General features: G+C 43.2%; 1 long non-coding RNA gene across 1 annotated transcript; it reads right to left on the bottom strand.

The window, feature by feature from the left end:
* Positions 1 to 18,305: 18,305 nt before the first annotated feature.
* Positions 18,306 to 20,528, bottom strand: LOC138566049 (uncharacterized). The gene is made up of 3 exons (XR_011301817.1): positions 20,405 to 20,528; positions 19,741 to 19,898; positions 18,306 to 19,018 (listed from the first exon to the last, which is right to left on the bottom strand). It is a non-coding gene; the product is annotated as an uncharacterized lncRNA (long non-coding RNA).
* Between the last annotated feature and the right edge of the window lie 3,160 nt (positions 20,529 to 23,688).

Below are 23,688 nucleotides of genomic sequence, written 5' to 3'. Positions count from 1 at the left end.
TGTTTTGCCAAGGGTCATCTGGTCGGACAATGGTCCGCATTTTATCGCTGCTTTAATTCTGCAGATATGCGTGGGATTGCAGATCGATGAACAGTTCCATTCGGCTAGACATGCTCAGAGTGCTGGATTGGTAGAGAGACATAATGGAATTTTGAAAAACAAGCTCGCTAAGACGTGTGCCGGTATCAAATTGAAATGGCCGGGCGCATTATCGATAATGTTACTGTCTATGCGCACCACCACACAGACTAAGACTGGGCTCTCCCCATACGAGGTGGTCATGGGTAGGCCAGCTAACATTTGGAACATCCCAGAGCCCCGGGCCCTGACGGACATTGAACATGTACTTCTTTCTGATTACTGTGACCGGTTAACTCAAAATCTGTATTTGATTTACCAACAGGTGCGAGAAGCCCTTCCAATAAAATACGAGGGGCCAGGTCACAGTATCCGACCTGGGAAGTGAGTGCTCGTGTAAGCGTTTGAACGAGCATCCTGTCTCGCACCCCGGTGGAGAGGCCCACACCAGGTCCTCCTGGCCCCACAAACGGTGATCCGGGTGGAAGGAAAGAGGCACTGGATTCATGTGTCGCATGTCAAGAGGATTCCCTTCCCTTTGCCACACAATACAGAAGATACAGAGAAACCTTCCTGCTCTGCTCCCAACGATCACTCAGCATTGAGCAGTACTGATAGTGCTTCAGAGACACTCCCTGAGCCCGTGGGGCCTAGGAAACAGCTGCTTCATCTCCACACTCTCCTACAGATCCTTTTTCACCACTGTTAGGTTCTGTCACGAATTCACCACTTCCATCAGGAAGCAACGACACATTGTTCACAGATCACACCGTACCAGGAGTCACAAGGTTCAATCTGTGTCCACGGAGCTAGACTTACTGCACGGTTCGGCTGTGCCACCAGGAAAATCATCATAGGGCTTGTCTTTTGCCCTGTCTTTTGCATACAAAGGAAACATTGTTGGCTAGGGATAGGGAAGGACTAATAAAACACGCGATCAGGAGATCGCCAGCAAATGAACTCCAGCGTTTTTCGTTTTGAAGAAACAATGCCTGCTACTGCCTCAACCCGTAGGGAACAAATAAGTAATTGTGTGGCCAGTATAGACAATGGACAATCAAATACATGGTCTTCTAAACGTATTGCTTTCTTGTAATCATGTTAACCGGTTTCACAATAGTAATTGCTTTGGGATTTTGGTACATGGAAGAAGTACGTCCTCTTGAAACTCTTTTTCCCACCGAAAATGTACCTACTGTATCTATACCTTTTGTGCATCTGCACACTCTATCTCCTAGAGACTCTCAACACAGACAGAGTTACCACAATAACACACTACTGCTTATAATGAATGCAACATATGCCATTTTGAACAGGTCTAATTGCTGGGTCTGCTCTCATTTACCGCAACATGGAGACAAGGGGTTGGGCTGCTATATTCATCCTTTGCCTCTGACCACTGTATGTTATGCTTCTCTAAGAGCACTGTTCTTTGGCCGATGGAATGATAGCATCTCGGGGAACTTTGATGGAACAAATTTGAATGAGTTTGAAAGACGAGTTTTAACGCCCCTGGGATGCTCGCTTTTGCAAATAGGAGCAAGCTTAATGTTGCTTCCATTAGGCCTTCTGATAGACTGCCTCGACCTTTTCAATCTCTGATCTCTTTCAAGATGGCTCCTATAGGCAATAGGGATGCCACGCCACCTTCCTACACTGTTAACCATAGTCCTGATTCAGTTTCTTTCTGCATACAGAGGAATGGCACTCAGTCGATGGGTGATTTCAAGGGTTGCACCAATGTTGCGAACTTGACCAGTGAGGACAGACCTTTGTATATAGGCGAACCTGTCTACTTTGTTTGCGGTAATGAAGCTTTCCCATGGCTACCTAAGGATTGGCAGGGAACCTGTTATTTAGGAATTCTGTTAGCAGGGGTATTTATAGCTAGTACCACAGAAATCTCTAAAGCTCGTCCAAGGCGGGATGAGAATGGCAATACTTCGTCGCAAGTTCTGGGAGACGTAGCGAAATCCTTTGTACCTTTCTAGGGGCAAATGCTAAATTCAGAGGATATTAGGAGACTAGCGGGAGTACTCGAGAGAACCATCAACCGGACCACTGACATACTCTATAACATGACCCTTGAACAGAAAGTGATAAGGTTAGTGGCACTACAGAACCGGATGGCATTAGACGTCACCCTGGCTGAGCTTGGTGGAGCATGCAAATTAGTGGGGTCCGCTTGTTGCATTTTCGTACCAGATTCATCCCCAACCATCTTTAAGGCTATACAGAATTTGCACGTCCTCAGTTCAGAAGTGCACGTTCCCGAGGGAAACTGGGATCTTAGCGCTTGCTTCTGGGACGTCTTACAATCTTGGGGATGGAAGCTACTTTCAATCTTACTAATTATTCTGGGTATTCCGTTTTTCTGCTGTTGCTGTATACAATGTCTTCCTGCCATATGTTCAATGTTAGGGGGAAGTTGTGCACAGACTATGGGAACATTAGGACAAAAGGTACGCGCACCAGAAAGAATGAACAATGAATTTGTGTTGAAGGAAATTTCTGTCACAGACCTTATGGCGATCGAAATCTCAGTTGACTGTGATTCAGGTTGTATGGACATTGAGACGTGGAGCTACTCGTAAAGTGACTAGTTGTAGTTTAGCGCTTGGCTTAGGCCAAAAGGAGGGTTTGTTAAACGGGAAAATCATATTGTGCCTCCTTCTGATATATATTGGCCCAAGCCTAGTCGCTCTGTGAAGAAAACCGCGTTGGAAAGTTCTGATTTTGGATCGACTTCGCCGCCATTTTAGAATCGTCCGCCAATTTGATTTCTGTACGTATGTGATTCTCTGTTTTAAAATGGTGGACTGTGTTTTTAACTTGTAACCGAGCCTTCCCGACCTTTGCATCTTGTTAATGGTTAGACTGGACGAGGGCCGAACTAGGTAATGAGATCTTGCCCCGAGTATGACTTGTGGTCTAATTATTGTCTGCACTAACAAGCCTCATCCACGAACACACATCAAGGACAATACTAAGTAAATGTGAGCATGGACACTGGCAGAACTACATTGTGAAGGAATATGTGCTAAGGCTAACTGTTAAATCCAGGAATACACTTTGCCATTGTAACTTGTTGGAAAAGCAAACCCATGTAATCCTTGTGCATATTATTGTATGAGCTATGTGTGAACTCGGGACGAACTCTAGACTGCAGATTATTAACCTGTAGAGGGGCTGGACAATATTGCAGTATATGTATAAATAATGTGAATGTTTAGAAGTCCAGTACCTCTTACTCCTCACTCTGACGGGATGGTACTCATTGCAGGGTGTTGAGAGCCCGATAGCTATCAGCATCAGATCTGTGTTTCTTTGTAACTGTGCAGTATTAAAGATCTGTGAATCCTTATAGCCCGTGTTTAGTGTATTTCCTTTTGTGGTACTCAGCCTCGATATTTCCTTGCTTTTACAGTTTGTTGTTGACTGCTGTCGGTTTGATGTAAAGATCCATTAGTATTCTTTCCCCATCCGTGTAAAGTTGAAGATCTAGAAATTCTATTGCTTCTGAGCTGACTTTTTCTGTGAATTTGATGTTATACACGTTGTTATTAAGATGAGCAATATATTCTTTAAGACCCAATTTACTCCCGTTCCATATCATGAGTACATCATCGATGTAACGGCCCCAATATACAATTTTATTCTCAGTGAATGCCTGGTGTTGCCATGCATGGTTTAGTTCGAAATGGCCCATAAATAGATTCGCATATGGGGGAGTACATTTGGCTCCCATGTCCGTCCCCTGCTCTTGTTTATAAATTGTCTCGTTAAACATGAAGATATTGTTTGACAGAACAAAATTCAACATCTCTAAAATCATGTTATTTTGTTTGAGGAATGAAATAGATCTTGTTTTAAGAAGAAATTATGTTGTTTCCGATCCCTTGATGTGTTGGATAGTGGTGTATAATGACACCACATCAAGGGTCACAAATAGAAAGTTTGTCTCCATGGAATAAGTTCCATCTGTTGAATAACATGTTTCGTGTCCCGTAAATATGAGGCTAAACCTTTGTTAGAGGTTGTAAATGAAGTTCAATATACTGTGAAATTTTTTCTATTAGGGAACCTATCCCACTAATAATAGGTCTGCAAGGTGGAAAAGTCTTGTAATTTGTGTGTATATTGGGAAGGAAATATATGATGGACATAACTGGTTTGGCTATGTCCATATAGTGTGTTTCTTCTTCTGTTAGTAATCCTATTTCCTCCCAGTGTTTAACCATTTGATGCCATTGTGCTTGGAGAGTTTTGGTCGGATTGATTTTTAACACAGAGTAACATTTGGTGTCCCTGAGTTGTTTGTTACCTTCTGCAATATAGTCTGCTCTCTGCATAAGTACCATGTTCCCTCCTTTATTTGCAGATTTCACAACAATGTCTTGCTTCTTAGATAGACGGTCGATTGCATTTTTCTCAGCTTTCGTAAGATTGTGTTTTAGGTTGAATTTTTTATTGTCTAAATACTTTTTTCTTAGTTCGTTACTCACTGCTTTTTGGAAAAGGTCTATAGCATTGTTTTCCATCAAGATTTGTGTGAATTTAGATTTTGGTTTCAGGTATGTTTCCTCAGTTTGGAAGGGATCTATATTTTGTTCTTCCATGAAATTGTCTGCTTCTGTTAGATTCATGATGTTAACTGATCCTTCTGCTAGTTCCACAGTGAGGGCTGAGATGTCTTTGATCTTGCGTTCCTTGGTTTTCATCTGGGTTTCTGCAAAGTATTTTTTTAATTTAAATTTTCTACAAAATGTAAAGAGGTCTACTTGTGTCTGAAAGTAGTCTGCTCTGTTTTTGGGACTGAAGTTTAATCCTCTGTTAAGGGCTGTCTTTAATGTTTTATCCACATCATGTTTTGATAGATTCAGGACTAGGTTCACTCGTTTTCTCTGTTTTCCCTGTTTTTGGATCTTGTTTGCATTCCTCTTTGTCCTGTACCTTTGTTTGTTTGATCCTCCTCTCATCACCCTCTTGGTTTTGTGATACTGGTTGTAGTATTTCCGCCGTTGTTTTGATTTGGGGTTGCTTTCGAGATAGTTGCTTGTTGAGTGTATGATCGGCTTTTTAATTTGTGTCTTCAAAATTCCTCTAAAAAAGAAAAAGAAAGGTCTTGAGAATCTGTGGACGTGCTTGGTTTAATAGTACTTTCTTTATCTGATTCACTGTTTGTTTCTGTGTCAGATGATTATGTTGGTGTATCAGCATTGGTTGTTGTGTTTGCTTTAGGTTTAAATTTTGGGTTGATGTCGTAGTTCCACTGATTGGTGTAGACTCTTCCAATTTTATAATCTATTTCATCCCTTATAAGGTTTTCTGCTTCTTGGTTTTTATTTCTTCTGTGAATTTATTAAGATAGTCATCTAGTATCTGATAATTTTTGAATGTCAGCTCTGGAAGGTTTAGTTTTTCAATGGTTTCTTTCAGTTAATTTATTTCCTTTAATTTCTTTTCATGTACTAGTGCTGCCTGATTGATGATCCTGATCATCATTTCTTTGGAGGTCTGTGTCAATAAAGCCTCCCAGTCTTGTAGTGCTTCTGTGTCCTCTTCTTCAGAAGATGGGAAGATATATATCCGTAGTCCACGGGGTACCCTTCCATGATGGTGAGCACAGACAGGGTCAGCAGACACTCAGGAGAAACACAGGTGGGCGTTGAGTTACAGCAGGTTCTTTCTCTTGGTGAGGGATGCACCAAAACGCAGCAGGATGGCAAGGTTTTAGCAATGTAGAGCATGTGCCAACAGCATTTCCAGGATCAAAGCTACAAGGTACCAGTGCAGTCCAATCTCAGGCATGCGATTTAATGAAATGGGGGCATCAGGTTCCAACCACTTAAAGGGAGGAAGCCACCCATTTCGGATCTTCCTGGCCAAAGGGAGGTAGAGGTCTGGTGTGCGGTTATTGGCTACACAAATGCTGGTTGCATCAGTAGTAGTCTGGCAGTCCTTGAGGTTGAGACACTTTGGTCTTGTGGCTGGCAAACTCGAATGGCTCCAGAAACCATCCTTAATCCCAAATCCATTCTGTGGTGATTGGCTTTGCCTATGCTGGTTGAATCAGCAGTACTCTGGCAGGTCTATGGCAGTCATTCGGGTAAAGACACTTTGATCTTGTGGTTGGCAAACTCAAATGGCTCTAGAAAACCTATTTTATCCCAAATCTGGTGTGCGGTCATTGGCTTTGTCAATGCTGGTCACATCAGCAGTACACGGGCAGGTCTCTGGCAGTCCTTAAGGTTGAGATACTTTGATCTTTTGGTTGGCAAATTCAAGTGGCTCAAATTCATGCTTGAAGAAACCCAATTGCCCTCCAAAGGTTAGGGACCTGCAACATTCAAATGGTTAGAGGCTGTCCAATCATGGACAGCCAGCTACTCCACAATATGTCCAGAACCCAAGCACACTATGGAAGGGATGTGGAATAGGACAAGGCAATATGTACCCCCACTTCCAACCAAGTGAGGCAAACAAATACCTGACCACGAGACTTTTACATGTCTCTCAAAAGAGCCTTCCCATAAAGGGCTATTTCCAAACTGAGAGGGCAGGAAGAAGAAAGGTAATATTGTATAATAAGCATGGTAATTGGCCCTCATCCCCTCTCCCAGAACAAGTTATTTTGAATACCTCTCCTGCCGATTCCCTTTATTGCACTAGAAATCCATCACCTTCCACCTCTTCTATAGACCACCTCACAGGAATTACTCTTTCATTGCTGACATCTCCAACTTATTCTCCTCTGCCCAATTAGCACATTCTAATAATGTCTTTCTTTGAGATTTTGACGTTCCCGAGTCACAGGCTGACAACCACACTCTGACACCATATATCACATCCGCGGTATCAACAGACAACTTGAAGCCAAAATGGAGGTTCACTTCTCTTTATTAGGTACAGAAGAAAGACTGGGGATTTCGTAAATCTGGGACCTGAGGGTGGGTATCTGGAGTGGGTGCCACTGGATCAATTTTCCTTTGCACCCTGTTACTCAGTGCTTTGCTATCTTATCTAAACCACCCTGCCTTCCTGGCAGCAAACACTCACTCACAGTATAAGGGATCCAGAGTGTTGCACAATTCCTTCTTGGCAGCTGGCAGAATTTGTTTTTGCTTGGATGGAACTATACAGTCTGTCACATTGGACCGGCATGTCTTGTAGAATACCTGGCACCACCACACCTGGTGCATTGTATCATCTAGATTAGGGTGAGGCAACAGACTTGTTCACTTGTGTTGGAGCCTGGTTTAAATTGGCTTCTCCCTACATCTTTAGTCTGATGGCTAGGCTGAACACCTCTCGACAACTTAGTATCAAGGCTTTGGCAACCCTCTATCATGCCCGCTTTATCCTGCCTTTCACCAGCGTCACCTCTCTCACTTTAACTATTTTCACTTCTTCTTGTTCCTCCTTCAGTTTTTCCTCTCCTTCTTCTGACTTTCTCTGCCCCTTCCCTAATTTCCATTTTGTGGCCTCCTCGTCTCTCCACATGCTCTGGAATCTCCTTCCTTAGTTCTCAACCTCTCCCTTCTTTTTAACTCCAATTTCTGCTTTTCTTGCTCCTCTTCCCTACCCTTACTCTGTGCTCTTCCTCCGGTCTTTGTGCTTCTCCCCTCATCTTCTCCTCTCTCTTTCTTGAAGCTCTCACTCCTTCTCAACTTTACTTTCTCTCTGCTGTTCCTCCCCACTACACTGCCATGCGCTGTCGTGCACCACCCTCTCCTTATTCCCGACTCCCACACCCCGCTCTTGTCTCCCTCCATTTGCATCCTCATGCAGGATGTGCCCCAGAAACATATTGCATCTAGCAAGGCGATTGGCCAATAGTTCACCGGATAAGATCGATTACCCTTCTTGTAGATGGGAATCATAGTCGCTGTCTTCAATGACGAGGGAATTGTTCAAAACTTCAGGATTTCCTCAAAAACAATTGAGAGACCGAGGCCCATAGGTTAATATTGAATTTTAGAACTCATAGCCTCAAACATGGGACTTCATCACAGGGTTCACACCTCCTCTGTTTTTATAAACTCAAGTTCCACACATATCTAGAAGCCATCTTTGTCCCTCTCGTCTCGCCTGAAAGCTAAAGTTCCTTTTTCTGCAATGGCTTGGGGACAAAAGGCTAGTGGATGTTTGCGTTGACACCTCAGTTGAAGAAGGCTGATGGGACTGTAGTTAACAATGTGCTTCTAGAGGCATCAGCCCTCATGACAGGGTATTATGGGCAAACTGGCAAAAGGGTTCTTGGTAGGCAGAAATTGTACAAACAAAATTCTTAAGTAATCAGAGCCATCAAGCATTTTATGACAGCCCTCAAGGATGGCCCGCGAGTGTACGTTTTGGAGACATGAGTTATCAGTTCTATGTGATATATTAGAATATTGAAGGCTGCAAGCCAAAAAGGCAGATCTTTTTCGGCTGATTTGGTGTGGCCTTCAATATTTTGAATATATCCCTATTTAAGATGGGGAGCCCCCCCTCCCGAGCTCCCCTTTCACCCAATCCCCTGCCCCCACACCTTAAATGGGGGGTGTCAACCCATCAGCCCCTTTTTGCTACCCTGCTGGTGACCTGCCAAAAACATAATTTCCAAAGCCCCCCTCCCATCACAGGCTCCACACTAAAATAAAACACACACACGTACTCACTCACCAGCTCCCTTCGTTCCAGGAGACAAGCACTACTCCATGCCCCCCCACCCAAACACCCTTACACATACCTTATCATCGACCCCTCCTCACCATGCTACAAACATTCCCCCTTAACATACACACAGACACACAAATACACCCACACTTACACACTTGCCTGATTCGCCCATGGCTTCTGTCTTCCAACCTGGCCCGGCCATGACCGTCAGCCCCTGCGTGCACTCCTGTGCGGCACGGGGTGTGAGAGTTAGATTTAGAACGACTTTTTTTTATTTCGGAACAGTGAAAAAGATATTTCCACCTAATAACGAGATATCAGCTTGGGTATTGCCGCAAAATAACGGGGGAAAAATACCAAATGTCTGTGTTCGCCACATTCGGCATAGTTAAAAATGACTGATGCCAAATTGACGAACTAGTTGAGTGATGGCTGTGGGGGTGTCCCCTGCTCCCCTAGTTCGGCATTATGGGCTTTGAGGTTTGCGGGAGTGTCTGCCGCATACATTAAAGCGAAAGCGGGGGACAAATGAACAGAATCCCAAAAACTCGAGTTTCAAACTGTGACCAAGTCGGCTTTGCAATTTTAAAACTCGAGCTTTTCGGAATCCGTTTTTTTTTTTTAACATCCTTCAACTTGTCTGCAACCAGCTCATTGTCCACTGTCAGGATTCCAGGATCCAAGAAGCATCATGGCTGTGCCACCATCCATCTCTCAATTCACCACGTGGGAACAAGCACGCATTCAAACAACTCAAGGTTAAGTACTTGGGCTGCTCAATTTGGGAAGCTGTGCAACACTAAGGCATTATGAGAACAAACTTTCCAGCCAGACAAGTTGATCGTTATCATGGTGGATGCCAATGTGCTTGGAGGCAACCATGATGCAATGTCTCTGAAATGGTTGTTGTGTTTAACTCAAGGTCCTGAAAAGAACTGTTCTGTAAACAAACAAGAGATGCTTGCTTGCACTTCACCCACTTAAGACTTCAGGGCGTACATCTGGGGCGAGAGGTTATATCTGGGTAGTGAACACAAGCCTCTCATCGACATCCTTATGCCTGGAGGGACAAAAATGGGACAAAAATGGTGGCCTCACACAATTCTAAGAATTCACAGTCGACACTGATAACATTCCAGACTGGGTTAAGCAGGCAGATGAATATATAGTGGCTTTCATCCGAGACATCGCCCTAAACATTGCAAATGGCATTAAGGAATCTAGACGCTCAGTGCACATTCTTAAGGACTCAATGCTTCAACGGCGCAGAACCTTTGCGAAAAATGGTCAATCAAAAAAAGCTTTGAGCAAGGTCCATAACACTACTGTAAAATTTCATATGGAATTACAGAAGAAGCTGGATTGATCGTTGAGGTACAATCCCCGACACATTCATTGTCACTACGGAAATCTCTCAGACGCCTGGCTAATGAAGGCCACCTGGGAATCACACTATCTAAGGTATAAGAGAGGTCTATGTGAAAGATACAGATGAGTAGCAGATGGGTTTCAATCCGTGAAACCTGGCACAATGTCATCACACAACTGATCTCACACACACACTCACACACCACCAATGACCAGTGTACTATGGACAGGAAACGCGTGGGAAAAGATTGACATCGAATCCATTGGTCCCAACTTCTAAATTGCATTGTTATTGAATCAGTATATTGTCCAAGCACCAATAAAATCAATTAGAACGCTAAAAAAAACTGAATGCGATATAGTGTAATATACTTTCTCAACCTAACCCCTTGGCCAAGGGCTGCTCATTCATAAAGGGCGATTGGCGACAACCTACCTGAAACCTGGCCCATCATGGACAAGTCATGTCAGCCCAGTGGAAACGCTGAGTGCTTCCTTAGCTGGGTGTTGCATCTTAGGGAGCACACCTGGACTGTCCTGAACTGTCAAAGGGAAACACTGTTGGGGAGTGGGGGGCATTTTGTTTCCCCAGCCTTGATGGCAAATTGGAGAGGCAGGAAGGGGAAGTACACATTTGTATGTGCGAGGGGGTGCTTCTGTTCCTTCCCACACATACAAATGGATTGGGTGCCATGTCAGGAGTGCTCTTTACAGGAACCAGGAAGCACTCTGTAGGCTTCCTGGCTCTTGTTCTTGCTGTGTGGCAGCCTGAGGCTTTCATGGAGTTGGGAGAGTGGCTCAGAGTCCAGACAGGAATGCATGAAAGTAAGCATGTTTTTATTCATTTTAATTATTAATGTGTGAGTGTATGATGTGTGGGTATGTGTGTGAAGGAGGGAGTGAATGCTTTATGTAAATGAGCAAGTGAATTTGTGTGTGTGTGTGTTTTTGCTGGACAGGGGAGCTGATTTTGGCATGTGGGGGATAGGTCGGGGAGAGGGAGCAGGGGTCACGGGAAGAGTGACATTGTTTAGTGGGCATCCATCATAGGTGTCCAGTAAAATATGCCATTGTGTTTTTGCCCAAAAAATATGTGTTATTACGTGGCAGGACTGGCACTTTGAGGTACCCAGTCTAGCCATTTCATACTGCAGCGTGACAGTTTCTTTCTTGGGCATCTATGATAAAGCAATCATGTTAAGTGTGATTATGTGGCTAAACTGCCAATTTGGGGCAGCCAGTCTAGCCATTTCATACTGTGGCATGGTATTTTGTATCCTGAGCATCCATGCTAAAGCAAGAATATTACATGCTACTACATGGCTAAACTGGCATATTAGGGCAGCCTGTCTATCCATTTCATACTGCGGCATGACTTCTTGGGCATCTATGGTAAAGCAAGCATGTCAAGTGTTATTACATGACTAAACTGGCATTTTAGGGCTGCCAGTTTAGCCATTTATTACGGTGGCATTACATTTCGCTTCCTGAGCATCTTTGATACACCAAGCGTGTAAAGTGTTATTACCTGACGGGACTGGCATTTTAGTACAGTCAGTATAGCTATTTATTTACCATGGTATTTTTTACTGGACATCTTTAATAAAGCAAGAATCATAAGTGTTAGTACGTGGTTAGAGTATCATTTTGGTTCAGCTAGTCTAGCTATTTCTTACTATGACATGGCAGTTTGTAATGGGCATCTATGATAAAGCAAGAATTATGTATTATGTAGCCAGACTGGCATTTTGGTGCAGCCAGTTGTGACGTGTTTTCATATTGTGGGAAGGCAATTTTAATGGCAAAGCCAAAGGAGTAAATTGCTGCTTGGGGGTACACACACATTTTGGCAGATCGGAGTGGACATGTTTTCTTATAGTATAATTACTGGCATTATGCTCAAAGCAAACACAAGCATGTTCATATATGGGAAGTCTGCCATATACTGGTGCAGCCAATATGGAAATGAATTGGCACAGCCTGTGTGAAAAATGTCTTTTTGCTGGCATATATTGTGGGCAGAGGCATCATGAAAATGTGTTGGAAAAGGCTCTTTTGCAACAATGGTGTCTTACATCTATTGCATTTTTGGATTGGAGTTTCCCAACAAAAACAATTTCAAACTATCAGGCCTTTTACTCAATTTATCACAGAAAGTTTGTTGTATAATGCACAATTTTAATCCATTATTCAAACATTTTCTCAGGGGGAGAACCCCAGTCACTGCCCTTAGTTGGTTCAGGCTTCCTCACTATCCTCGGTTTCTCTGGCATGTTTGTGTGAAATATGTACACCCCTTGCTCCTTTTAATTTGGTGGTGGGGACCTGGTATGTTTGCATAGCGGAGTGCAAAAGAGGAGAGCAAAAGGTGGTGTACAGTCGTGTGCCAGGCTGACAATTCTGTGGTGTATATTTAATTAGTTATGGAATAATGTGAAATTTTCTTTTTATGCAGTATATTTTGTTTCCTCTCAATAATATTTTAATTAATGTATTAGATATTGTAAATAATTGTTATCTTTCTTGATGCTTTACTGGATTGTAATACATAATAACACAGTTTTATGACATTTGACGAAACAAATGTATGCATGAATACAAATTGCCATCACACTGTGAAGCAGGCCAAAGAGCTATCACCCCCTTACTTGCACGCATCCACTTCATCTACTTCAACTAGCCCCTGTTTCATGTGTGTCTTACCTCCTGCACATGCACATTCATAAACACCCCACAATAGTTTAGTAGTCACTGCAGTTATCCTCGAATATTAGCTAATCTTTCCTGTGAAGGAAGATTCAGGGTTATGTTTTCTCTCTCCGAAGAGATGACGTAGTTCACCCTTACTGTCGTTTGAATTTGAATGTTGGATTTCTGAAAAGCAGCGTCAGTCCCGAGGTTCAAGTCGAGGGTACACGCGGGTGAATGGAGTCCACCCAATTTTTTCAGAGGGTGGACTCAGTCCCCACCAGCTAAAATGAGAAACATTGAATGTCCTCTTTGAATTTATGAATTAAAGCCAACCTCGGGATCGAACTGCAGTCTTCAGGTTTGCAGACCAGACACTTCACTGCAGTATATAACCTGATTTGTATTTTGTTCATTTGTATAGTGCACAAGGCCCAAAGGCAACTGATGAAAAATAACAAACAACTAAAGGTGAAATGGGGACTGCAAGTTCTAGGGAAAACAGTTGTATTGGTTCTCGGAGTTTAAAACATGCACACCTTTTAATGGTTTCAAAAACACTATTAGAAGAAAATAACCTCTCTTGGTTTTGTGGGTGTTGATTTTATGAAAGGCAAATGCCATTCGTCCTGTGCTATTTGTGTGGTTATGCCAAGACAATGCAATGAAATGTCCATATTTCACCTTGATATGCTCATTTCCGACGACATCACATCCCATTACGTCTGTTGATGAGTCCCCCCACTTTAATTTTATAGACTTTACCCCCGTCTTCTCGCATTTGAGCAGCATTTTGCAGCTCCGAACTTTGCTGTGCAACCAGACCGAGGGCTATTCTCGCGCCTTTTTGGGGGCCACCTGTTGATGGCGCCCTGTGCAGCTGCCTAAAATTGCACAGAGAGTCTGTCACTTCTCATTAAACCCCTGTGTTTTGCTGAGGAGTAACTTTAGTTCCATTAACTGCAAGCCAGGGGGGTTTCGCTTGTGATGCTTATTTATTGGCCTCTGAAGGAAATATGGTTTTGAAAATCGTTTCCACATTTCTTCTCACTTTCAAAATCCATTTTTAGTCAAACCATTGTGCTGCTCAGCTTCAGTCCAATTCGTTATTCACTATAACTGCCGCAATATCACACTCAGCATGCGATGAAATTCATTCGATTTTGACAATTCAGAATGCTAGAGAAGTCGTTTGTTGTCTGCACAGCGGCCCGCGTTTTAACCATGTGTATTGAGATTGTTCCTAAAGTAATTATATCCCATGGAAATGTATCCATACCCTAACAGGCATTGGGCCTCATTAAACGGTAGGCGGTAAGGGTTTACCGGTACCGGTATTTTACCGGTACCGGTAAATCCTTACCGCCTTACCACGAGGTCCATTTGCGGATTGGGGAATTTAACGCCTGCTTTTTGCACGCGTTAAAAACCAACCCGCAAAGGGACCCAGGGAGCTAATTACGGTACCGCAATTTGCGGTGCCGTAATTAGCGCCTTCCCCATTCCCATTGTGCCCTATGGGGCAAACATGGGAATGGGGAAGGGCAATGTGGAAGGGGGAATTACCGCCCCGCCAATCTTAGAATGGGGCGGTAATTCCCCTTTCCACCAAGGCGGTGCCGGTATTTTACCGGCATGAACCATGGCGCTAATAGCGCCATGGGTCTCTGCCTACCGTGTAATGAGGCCCATTGACTGAAAACATTCTAGTCTTTTTAGAATATAACGTATTCAGACTATTCCGATGAGGGTTGATCAAAAAAACATGCATTCAGTGCCATTTCAGAGAATCGTGGACTTAGAGCAAAAGCCACCCCTCGACCTTTTGGACCAAGGTGTGGAATCCTGGATTTGGGGCCTATTGGCCACTCAGATTTGAGCATTTTTCTCATTACGAAGGACTGCATTTGTCTTGGCCAGTAACAGGGCAATACTATTCTGCATGCCCTGACTGGCTAGAATGTGTGGCGTTCTAGCCATGCATTTCCCACTTTGATAGGATGAAATGATAGGTATTCCAGTTAATCATGGCCCAGTTTGGTCCCCACCGTCCGTTTCTGCCAGTGAAAATCTTAGCAGAATGATTTTAATTCGCTCTCTGAGGGCAGAGTGGAATCGAGAGTAGGCTTTGGTTGTATATTTTTATTTTTCATTTTTTACGCGCACCGTACAGAATAACCTGCATTTGTGTGCAGATGTTAACTATAATACAGACTGAAGTGCGAACATTATTGGAAAAGAGGGATACAACTTTTATTTAAAAAAGAATGTTTTCAATCTTTTCCTAAACATTTCCAATGATGGGGAAGCTTGAATATCCCAGGGTAACTGGTTCCAGATCTTTGGTCCAAATAACGCAAACCTCCTGTCTCCTTTATGTACCTTTGTAGTCCGAGGGACACACATTAGGAGTGTATCTTCAGAACTAAGCTTTCTTGTTGGGCGTTAAGCACAGACTTTGGTTGCAAGATACTCAGGCGCCAGACCATTAATGCACCTAAATACCAGGCAGGCCACCTTGAACTTAATACAGTCTTCAACCTGCAAGCAGTGCAATGATCTGCGCAGGGTGGACACATGGGGCCTCATTATAAGTCTTGCGCTCTCGGAATGAAGGGGGCCAGTACGGGACCAGCCCCCTTCATTCCGGGAGCGCCGATTACATGCTTCCCATCGCGTGACCCGCATTGCATGCCTGGTAAAACCAGGCATGCTTTCGGGGTCCCGTGAGGGGAAGAGGGAGGTAATAACGGGCCGGAATGTAATGTGCCCGTTATTATCTCCCTCCCCATTCCCATTTGAGCCCTATGGGGGCTCAAATGTGAATGGGGATGGGTTCCTGCAGAGAGGAATTACCGGGTCCTCCTATGTCGGAGTAACCCGGTAAGTCCCCATTGCAGGAACCCGGTAATGGAGCCCGGAGCCTCCATTGGTCTTGTTTCCCCAGGTGCCCAATGAGCCTAACTGCAGCATTTTGTGCCCCTTATAATCTGTTGATCTGCTTGTCTGGCAACCCTACTAAGAGGCTTTTACAGTTGTCTAGGTGTGAATTGGTTACTGCTCCGACTACTATAGCCTGATCCTCTGTTGGAAAAAAGGGGAGTATGCCTCTCAGTACTCGTAATGAGTAATAAACTGCCTTGACTTAAGCCCCCACCTGTGTTTCTCCCCTTAGGTTCTCCTGCCAGAGACACCCAAGATTTCAAACTTTCTTGAAGTAGCACAGTTCTTCCCCCAATATCTGAGGGGTGGAGGGAATTTGTTTCTCCTGGCTCAGTTTCCCTTCAGGTCCAAACAAAATCCGTTCCGTTTTGGAGGCATTTAACTGCAGTTGATTACTTGCCATCCACCTCTTAATTTCTCTCATGCATTGATTTTTTCAAATCCATCTTCAAAGTTATCCATCTCAATGTAGATTTGGGTATCTGCGTATGAGTGGAATCTTAGCCCATGGGCCTCATTACGGGTCGGGCGGTCCGGAAATAACAGTGGCGGTAAACCCGCCGCCACTGTTAATTCCGGACCGCCTGATCTCGAGTCCTGCAGGTGGGAGGTGGCGTTCCGGTCAGGTCTGACCTGGCGGGTTTAACACCGCCCGCCTGCAGGCAGACGTGGAAACACCAGCACCATCACGAGATGGTGCCGGTGTTTCCACTTACCGATTCCCATTGAGTCCTATGGGACTCAATGGGAATGGGGATTGACTGAATTCCGCATCTGGAATTCCCGGGACCCCAGGGTGGTAATGCCCTGGTAATTCCGGGAGTCACGGAGGCGGAATGGTAATACGAGTCCGGCGGTAACCGAGCCGGAAAAACCGGCTGGTTGCCGCCGGACTCATAATGATGCCCCATGTCTCCTGAAGATGTTAAAAACTGGTCGAAAGCAAAGATTGAAAATCAAGGCAGACAGTGATGATCCCTGTGGAACTCCACATTTCAACCAGATTAGCTCTGAGAGAATGTCTCCTAGGGAAACCTGTTGTGTTCTAGCCTTCAAAAAGGAACTGAACCACAGTGTCACTAAATCTCCGAACTTCCTTTATCCTTTGGAGTGTAATCTGATGGTCCACTGTATCGAAATTTGTAATTTCACTCTACCCACAAAACTACAGTACACCCCTAGTTAGGTGTACTGTTGCTTGTGATAGCAACTATTCTTCAACGTGAATTGGGAAGCTTTCTCTCTTTCTACGCAGGAAATGCGTAATGATATTCCTTGCTCTTAGTTTCACCAACACCTATTTAAAAAATGGTGAGATATTTCTACTATTAAAGCAGGACATTGTAAAATCTTTCCACCAAAACATAGCTTTTCCATGGGATCAGATCAGTTGTGAGAAACTATTTGAGAGATGGAGCAGGGGCTGATAGAAAGGCAGGCTACGGCTAGTGGTGGTGGGGAAGTACTGTGGCTTTCAGAGAATAAGTGTAAAAAAAATAGAATTTCCAGGCGAGAATTTTAAATTGACTTTTTAGAATTGTGTGCACGCCAGAGATTTTCCCCACACCTGGAAACTTGAAGGAACCCTTTAGCGGGCGTTAGATTTTTCACGGGTGTTCAGGAGGCATTCAGCGCAGACCTAGGTTGTGTGAAGCAGTGGGAGAATTTGACACTCAGCAATGGATTATTCTTTTACAATTAAAGGACAAATTTCGAGAGATTTGTACAAGACCTTGAAATGAGCTGAGCGGATACCTCAGCACTGGAAACTGACCTTCACAAGTTCAATTTTGCACCATGAGAGGTGTGCACCCGATCCAAACTATAGATTTTGCCAGGAGTGCTGTGGGTTGGCATGCAGCACATGACCATGTTGCCATGCAATTTATCAGAGTTGGTGGGAGGATTTGGCATTTGTCACTGCACATTGACTTTCACTAATTCCACAATTCACCTCAAGAGATTTGCATCACACCCAGAAACTTAAAGCAAACCTGGGCTGTAGATGTTTGCACCATAAAAAGACACTTAAAGTAACCTTGTCCCAAAGAAATATCCACCATACCCAGACACTTAAAGCAAACCTGGGCCCTTGCACCACACCCAGATGCTTAAAGCAGCCTTCTGCCCAGGAGATTTGCACCACACCCAGATGCTTTAAGCAGCATTGTGCCCAAATGTTTTGCACCACATCCAGACACTTAAAGCCACCATGGCCACAAGAGATTTGCACCACACCTAGACACTTAAAGCAACCTTGGGCCCAAGAGATTTGCACCACACCCAGACGCTTAAAGCAACCGTGGGCCCAAGAGATTTGTACCACACCAAGACACATAAAGCAACCTTGGGCTGACTCAAACGTTGGTTGAGCGGGTGTAAGACTTGGGCATAGATTATTCGTGATGGAACATAGCTGGCGACCAGCCTTTGATTCAATAATACATAGAAGTCAAGCCAGCGGAAGAGAAAAAAGAAGTTCACTCAAAGGACATCATTCAACCATGAAGACAGGGGAAAAGGACCCCCGTAGCTGCCCCACAGATTATATGTGACACAAAAAGTTGGTTTACAATATTGTTTTTATTTATTACAAATAGAGTCTTAAAAAAGTATTACATTGTCTAGAGCTCTAGTACAATGTACAGAAATATATCTTGCAATAGTCTAAAAAAGTGCATACTGTTTAAAGTGCTAGTTTCAAATAGTGAATGCTGCGGGAAGTCACAAACCAATGAATCGCATGAAACCTAAGAGTTAATCTGGGCATGCCGTGAGGGGTGCCCCAAGCGAGTGAAGGGAATCACTCAAGTGGAGGGCCCCTAGTCGCTCTGACCAGACTAAGTATGTAAACAATAAGATATATATTAATAACGCAGTCCAAACAATATTGAATCCAAAAAACCAACCAAACAAGGTTTCATTTCAATAATCAAGTCAAGAACAAAAGAAGAACTAGAAAAAAAATGTGTAAAACAGTAAAGCACATACACTAAAATCTAACTATGGGATGCTGTGCGTCAACTACTAAGGTGTCATGAAAGAAAAAACAAATAATGTGAATAACATGGCACCATTGAAGAATAGTAGTTTCGATGGGAGTAACACATCTAACAAGACATGCAGGTGATGTCCACCTTCGTCAGGACATAGCATTCCTTTAGAATTCATAACTTCTGGATCGTTGTCTTTCTGAACGTGCCCAGATGTGGTTAAAAGGCTTTTTTTTCCTTTTCTATATGTTTACGCATATTTGAAAATAAACACATTTATTCACCTAAAGCGAGGTGTGAAAGAAAAAGAGAAAGGAAAACACATCGTAAATAACAATGACATACTGGTTAAAAATAGATGATCTGTGCATACAGCAAGCGGGACTTCTCCCATGTCAATTGGTTTAAACAAGTCATGTGACACTCAATGTGGAAAGGGGAGAGAAGGTAATTACTATAATCTCAATCCTATAAGAGGGCTGAGTCCACAATCCTGTCTGTAAGTCCAGGGGGTAACTGTGCAGCCACACCAAAAGAAGATCTCAAACAAATTGGATCTACAACGCAAGGAATCAAAGTACAATTAGAGTTTTCAATTATCTTGTAAAGTATATAGTCACAAAAGTACTATATTGTCAAGCAATTTCTCCAGAGGGAAAATGGAAAATGAAGCAAGGGGGTCCAATAGGTTCATACCATCTGGTTATCCCAAAGGCCAAATAGCAAAAAAGGGAGAGAAAGAAAAAAAGAAGTAAAATTCAAGAAAAACAATCTAATTGGAGGAAAAAAAGTGTGAAGGTAAATGAATGAAAGAACTAAACTGGGATGTATAGAAAAGTAAATAAGGACTGAGACATTGGCTTAGTCTGTTACTGTCTGAAACAATAACAGGACCTAAAATAGTCAGCGCTGGATTGGTTATCCACAGGGAAACCGCTAAACAGTAAATGAATAAATACAAGCTGAAACTAAAAAATAAATTAAAATATAGAGTTTAGTGACTCACCTGAACGTCCCAATATGTGTGTTCAAATTTTGGGAGCGTAGCGCGAAAAAAAACAGCGCGGGTGAGGTTCAGACTCAAATATAGTTGTAGTCTCAGTAGGAGCAATGAATCCCATGGACCACAGGACTTCTAGGTTCCCCAACTGGCCATAAACAGACCTGATAAAACGGATACACATGGATGAGTAAATAAATGAAAAAAATCAATAAATGGATGCCATGAATGTGACCCTTAAAAAGTTCCGCAATTTGAGATGATCCCCAAGTAAGGAGATAAATTGCTCTAAAAGCGCCAAAGCTACTCTCCCATCTGCACGCTCCGGCTGACATAGATGAATAAAACAACAGAAAAATGCCATAAATTTAGCCGTGTAACTGTTGCGCAAACTCAAATTACCCCAAAGAAGCAAATGAGTAACCATAAGGCACCATCATGGCAGTCCCGTCTTCCCGACTTGGGCAGGCACAGGAAAATGCAGAAAATTATGAAAGGCTAAATGTCCATAAATCTGTTTGTTTGTATATTGCCAGAAATAACAGAGCTCTATTCTGAATGCCCCAAGGTTCGTAACGAGCCTTTGGTGTCAAACACAGTGCAAACCCCATCTAGCAATTAACAAAGAAAGGCAGGCAACACACACGTCTGTAAAAAGCCTAAATGTTACCTGAGATTAGATCTGCAGCCGACGTGAATTGTGCTCGAACTGAACCGAAACCGGAAATCCCGGCCCGTCATTCTTCCGATTCAACCTGGCTTAAATACGTGACTGAAGGCGTGGTGCATGTAGCCTAAGGCATTAGGAAAATATTTAAAGTGGAAGTAGCTAGCAAGGCTATTAGCTAACTAGGGGACATGCGTTATCCCGAGTGTGCATTGTAGATAAGCACACTTCACATACACATAATCATAAATGCGTGTCCTTCCAGCCTTTGATTCGACTCCCAAGATTTTCTTCCAATAATTCAACTCTAATCTTCGAGGAACATAATATAAGCTTTGGGAGTGGGGGTAGGTCGGAATCCATGACAGGTGATTTGTAATATAGGCTACAATTGATAAACAGGCAAATACCGGGCTCTCAGTGCTGAGGGAGTGTGAGGCCAATGGCATCATGTCCTTTGGCGATGACGCATGGTAGGAGGCGGCGCGCAGCAACCAGAGGTAGCACATGCAATGTGGCTACAGGCACACCATTCATCCAAACAAATTACTGCGAACATCAGCAATCCCCCTTCACATCACGGCAGGCAGTTCAAAGCCTTCCACCTCCATTTAAATGTAGAAGAATGGACGTCACTCATTGCACATTTCCACCCCGAGTCCCCTGGAATATTATTTTCATGATGTTGGCAACAATGCTTGTCAAGATATGAGGGAGTTACATTGCAAATACTGAGGATTGTGAAAATTGCGGTAAAATTGGCTATAAACCTTTACCACCATTTTCCTGGATTTGGCAAGCAGATTTGGGGAATTGAACGGATGAAACACACCCACCAGATTTTACATTCCGCCCGCCAAAGCTGGCAGGGTTACTGCTAACATAAGACTTTCATGCTGGAGGTAAACCAATGAATTTCAAAGGAATCTGTCTCTTTTTCTTTACTTGGTTAAAGCAGGCGGATTCCATAGGAATATAGTAAATGCCTCCCGCAATCTTGCATTGCAGGAGGCATTTACACCTTTCTAAATATGTAGTGGAAAAGTAAGGTGCAAAGGCAATTGTTTACACTTTAGCACAACGTGTTACAAAAGTTGAGCATTGAACGGTGGGATGTGGGGAGCGGGGGGTCACCTTTTCACACAAGTACAAATGTAAGGGCTCCACTCCATGAAATTCAGGTTTCAAGAGAAAACTATCCTTATGGCGCATAGTACTCGCTGGCCCTTCCTTAAATTAAGATGTGTTACTACAGGCTTCAGACTTTCCCGTACTGGAAACCTGAGTGCGTGTGCATCTGCCTCTTCGCCGTCAGACTCAATGCAGTGATGACGTCAAGCAATGCTTCTGGAGGCAACACAGTTCCGAGCTCGACGTTCACTTTTGCTTAGTTCTCTTGCTTCGAGAGTAACCAAAGGACTCAGGCTCTTTCAGCCACCTGTACCCTGAGGGTTCAATCTTTCTGCTTCTTTACATTGGGTACTTGCGGAGACTGGGTTTCCAGGCTTTCCTGGGAGCATATAGTTCTTAAAATCTTGATAGTTGACTTTGCTGGCCGGGTCAAGGTATTAGAACCCCTGTTCCTCAGTTCCCTTTGGTCATAAGGAATCCTGTATCCTCAGCTATCTGGCAATGCTTAGCCATCTCCTTGATATGATATGATATGACATTTATAACGCGCCTATGCACAAGTGTTTCAAGGTGTGACGAGGTAAGGGAGGGGAAACAAAGGGAGGACAAAGACAACGATCTTACTAGGCCTAGTGACATTGAGATTGTGCAAGTGCAGGGGAGAGATATAGGGATGAGCAAAGCCAGAGGTGTTGCTAGGTCTGAAAAAGATCAGGGGCTAAGCTAATGTTGGGACTGGCAGGATTCAGGGCTAGCTATAGCCTTTTGCTTGTAGTCTCTGCGCTTGTATCTGGGGCTACAATCAAACGACCCGGGGCTATGGCACCCTCAGCCCCCCTATCAACGCCTCAGAGTGAAGCTTTGTTGCATTTCCTCTTTGAATTGTCATCTTCTTCTGTGTCCCTGGACTCCTCCCGGAATAGACAAAGTAAGCATTCAAATTCTCGAGTTAAATTGGAAATGTTGACTGAGTGGAAAACTTCAGGCTTGCACATATTCAAAGTTTAGGTTGCCCCCAAAGTGACTGGAAGGGGCAGGCAGTAACGCCCACACAGACAGATGTGTTTGGAGACTTATACAAAGCATCATGGTGCTTTGGGGAATTCTATTCATCATGGGAAGGTAGGGAAACCAGGTCTGGTGAGACACAGACACACAAATACACATATAAACACACAGAAATACACATGCACTGCCTCCTCCCCACACATGCACACTGGAGGAGCCACACAATCTAACCGTTTTTAGCACCATTCTCACAGGCCAGAGTCTCAAATACCAGCAATTGTTAGGGATGCTCATGCAAGGGAAAGTAACCCATAACATTTTTAAAGCCACCCCAACACAGTGGTGTGCCCCATACCAACAATTAGTATTGGTGGTTTCATACAGGACTGCCACACACAGCCCAAAGGTTCTTTTTGGCTCTACCACAGGGTAGAAGCACGTACACTAACAAGTATTAATGGTGCATCTAAAAGAGAGAGCCACATAAAACAATACTGAATGAAAAAAAGTCGTTCCTCACACTTACAAATCAACAAATCATACATTTATATAAGGGCAATACCCATGGAACAACAACAAAGAATAATACAAGTCACAAAATATACACATTGCAAATCAATAGGATTGAAACATAGTATATAATGCGTTCAAAATGAAGGTTATTCACTAAAAATTCCCACCATTGCCTGAACAGAAAAATAACAAAAATACTCACATTCGTTCAAAATAGTGCAATTGTTGTATCACACTCAAATCTCACCTAAAAATGTGTCAACATGAAGGCATTTCATGCCTTTAAAATGTAAATAAAATTCTGAAAAAAGAGACAGTTCAGGTACTTAGTGGGTAAATAAAAACTCCACCTATGTTTTTTTTATTTTTTTTTTTTATTTGATTTAGCTGAACTCAATCAACTTTTCAAATTTGTATATTTATACAGAAATAAGAAAATAGATTAGATTAAATTATCAAAAATGAGTACATCGTTCGCATTAGTACAAGAACAATAAAAAGAACATACAAACAACTTAAAATAGCATATGTGCATCACAATCACGTATGCATATAAATTCTCCTAAATAAAAACCCACAAGAATTTCATTCACTCATAATGTAACAACTAAAATTTAACTTATGTCATGTAAAAA

The sequence above is a fragment of the Ambystoma mexicanum genome, chromosome 2p, assembly GCF_040938575.1.
Source record: "Ambystoma mexicanum isolate Mex_15411 chromosome 2p, UKY_AmexF1_1, whole genome shotgun sequence".
Classification (NCBI taxonomy): Eukaryota; Metazoa; Chordata; class Amphibia; order Caudata; family Ambystomatidae; genus Ambystoma; species Ambystoma mexicanum.
The sequence above is the reverse complement of the archived record's forward strand: the minus strand, read 5'-3'. Positions and strand labels throughout refer to the sequence as shown.